The sequence below is a fragment of the Eschscholzia californica genome, unplaced genomic scaffold (genome assembly GCF_041429995.1).
Source record: "Eschscholzia californica isolate CP2 unplaced genomic scaffold, dmEscCali1.0.p SCAF_2, whole genome shotgun sequence".
Lineage (NCBI taxonomy): Eukaryota > Viridiplantae > Streptophyta > Magnoliopsida > Ranunculales > Papaveraceae > Eschscholzia > Eschscholzia californica.
In genome coordinates, this window is record NW_028238309.1 from 24,000,729 (window position 1) to 24,004,231 (window position 3,503).

At 39.5% G+C, this 3,503-nt stretch overlaps 1 pseudogene; it reads right to left on the reverse strand.

Moving 5' to 3' along the window:
• Positions 1-2,454: 2,454 nt before the first annotated feature.
• LOC147557050 (secreted RxLR effector protein 161 pseudogene) lies at positions 2,455-2,997 on the reverse strand (annotated as a pseudogene).
• Between the last annotated feature and the right edge of the window lie 506 nt (positions 2,998-3,503).

Consider the following 3,503-nt stretch of genomic DNA (forward strand, 5'->3'; position numbering starts at 1 on the left):
CCACGGGTTTTATCTGATGCCTTGGATCATCCTTCGGATTGTCTCCGGTATGAAACAAAAATAAAGGCTCCTACGCTCCTAGTGATGATACATACATGTGGGTGCCTTTAAACTTCCATTCGCCCACGCCACATGCAGTTTGCATGGTGTAAACCAGACAAAACCTTGTACCATTATTTCATTAATACACTACTATGATAGAACAAGTTATTATAAACCTTTCCCCTTTTAGTTTCCTTAAATAATTCACATGCTTCCATATTTAAACTCAAATTTCGAAAAGTAGTATCTTATTCATATTCCTGGCGCCCACATTAGACTGTCCATTTGGTAAGATTCAAACTATCAAATTAATAATCAAAATCAGACTTTTTCTAATGATGGTTCTTTTTTATAGGATTTTCTTTACTAACTAAAACTAATGAATGTATGATTTCCATGGTTAAAAAAGAATTTTAGCAAGAAATGTCTATTTGAAGAGATTGAGAAATGAGAATTTGAATACAGGGGTTTTTCCCCATAGATTGGTCCAAAACTTAGACAAAATTAGCCAAGTGCAAGAGGCTCTGAAGCCACTATTGGGTTTCGTAGTCTACTAATGTTCTAAGCGGAATCTCAGACATCATATGTCTAACATTAGTATCTTCAGGATCACATGCATAAGCCAATAATGATAACTAAGTAAAACTAGATTGATGATTACCTTAATCGCTAGTTTTCCCTTGAACCTTCCAATCGCTTTCGAGTAGACCAAGAGCTCCAATTGTAGCTCCTCTACTTGGGACACCGAGCAATCAACTTGATCTCCCACCTTGTTGCTAGCTAGAACACAAATGGTGGTTGGATGAAGAACTACTTCTTCTTTGACTAGATAGATAGTTGGGAATTAGCTCACTTCTCTTCTCTACTTGATGTGCTAGAGTAAGATAGCTATGAGAGAAATTCCACACCTTATTGACTGACCTATGGTTCTTTATATATTATCCTAATTAGAATCCACCTCTAATTTGGTTTCCTAAAAGACCATTTTGAATAAGATTAAGGAAATAGTCAAAAATAGCAACTAGTTGATATTTTCTCAATTCTTTGAGGAGGTGACGGCCAACCTAGCCAGAATTGGCAGATTTAACCTTCCTTATGGTAGGAACTTCCCCACCAAATTTTCGCCCAATCTGAGCCCTAAAAGTGCTCCAATCGATTTAGGCCCAAAAGCCCTTTCCGGGTCTTTTGTGCTATCTGTGCCTAAACTTCCTTTAGGCCTATGAGACATATTCTCATGATTATATGTCTCATCCCTCTAGTCATATCCTTCGATCAAATTGACACTCTTTGTGTAACCCATTGTAGGATCCGGTCGAAGTTAGCCGCAAATTACTTCGTAATTCGACGATCGTTGTTGGTTTTTAGCTAAACACTACGACCCTAAATCAACCGGACTTGATGATCTTCCTCATCAATTGTCCTATCCGACAAATTGATCGCATGCATCCTTGGTCGAAGGACATCTCCTTCAGACTCCCACTTGTACTTAGAACAAGTGCAATGCTCGATTCACATGTCACTTAGTATCCCATTTGATACGTCACGTCATTCAGACTTTCTTGATTCCGAGTACAACTGTAAAGACAAATGATTAACATTTAATCCATTTGAGCACGACCATGCATTTTCAGTTGTTATTCGTGGTGGTCCGAGGACACTGTATCCTAATATAATTAGGAGGACATAATCCATTCTTGCACTCCCACTCAGCTTCATGTCTATTATGTCCTTCCCAGTATCCGCCTTTATAACCTCCTTTTACGGCGCGGCGTTTAACGGAACCAAAGTCGGACATTCCTTACATAAGATGAGCGGAACACTCATGTTTTAAGGAATCTCTCCAATTTTGTCTTTATGAGAAGTATTTTGACGTTTCATCATTCTTTATGTACTTCTCATATTGAGGGTTATCCAGCGTATAATCACTATTATACACCCACGTAGTCGAGTCGAATAAACTATTCCTATAGCCCATGAAACTGCGCTATCTCACCGACCTCCCGTGCTAGTCTTCATGAGTCATTGTTGTCCATGCAATGACCTAGACTAGGAAATTGATAATGAATAACTCCAAGTTCACTTAATAGTGTTTCATTCACCAGATCACGTATCTGACAAGCCTATTCGGAGTACTTCTTTATCTATAGACTGTCTCTTAAAAATCTAAACCAGATTTTAAGGACAAAATAAAACTCTTTTTATTTTATTTATCGAATGTAAGTAATTAGGTACATAAACTCCTTTATGAATCCAAATTAAATTTGTTGCCATTCCTAAATGCGCTTTATACCAATGCCCCTCTTGTGTGAGTTGTGTTTGGTCTAAGGTAACGGTTTAGTTACCGGATCTGCAACATTGTCATCCGTATGACCTTGCAAATGACCACATCCTTTCTGTCTGTCATTTCCCTAATCACGTGGTACTTCCTTTGGATATGTTTGGATTTCTGGTGTGCTCTAGGTTTCTTAGCTTGGGTGATTCTCCATTGTTGTCACAATAAAGCGCTATTCCCTCTTCTATGCCAGGTACGACACCACGTTGTATTACGAACTTCTTAATCCAAACTCCTTCCTTTGCAGCTTCCGAGGCTGCTAGGTATTCTGCTTCAGTGGTAGAGTCTGCAATAGTGTTTTGCTTGGAACTCTTCCAACTCACTGCTCCTCCATTCAGACAGAAGACGTAACCGGGCTGTGATTTGAAGTCGTCTTTATCTGTCTGAAAGCTTGCATCCACATGGCCTACAACCTCGAGTGTATCTTCCCCGCCATATACCAGGAAGTGATCCTTAGTCCTTCTCAGGTACTTTAGAATATTTTTGGTAGCGGCCCAGTGCGCTTCGCCTGGATTCGATTGGTAAGGGTTGCACATGCTCAAGGCATATGAGACGTATGGGCGAGTGCAGATCATGGCGTACATGATTGATCCTATTACCGAAGCATAAGGAATATCTTTCATGTATGCTAGCTCAGCAGGACTCTTAGGACACTGATTCTTGCTTAGCACTATGCCATGTGACATGGGAAGGAATCCTGTTTTAGAGTCTTCCATTTTGAACCTGTGAAGAATCTTTCCTATATAAGTTTCTTGACTGAGTCAAATCATCCTCCTCGATCTATCCCTATAGATCTTGATGCCCAATATGTATTCTGCCTCCCCTAGATCCTTCATGGAAAAGCATTTCTGAAGCCAGTTCTTTACTGATTCCAACATCGGAATGTCGTTTCTATGATTGATATATCGTCGACATAAAGGACCAAGAAAACTAGGTTGCTCCCACTAACCTTCTTGTATACACAATACTCTTCTGTATTCTTAAGGAAACCAAACTCTTTGATTGCCTCGTTGAATCGAAGATTCCAACTCCGGCTTGCTTGCTTTAGTCCATAAATGGATCTCTTAAGCTTGCAAACTTTTCCATTATCATTGGAATCTACAAAACCTTCAGGTTGTGTCATGTACAC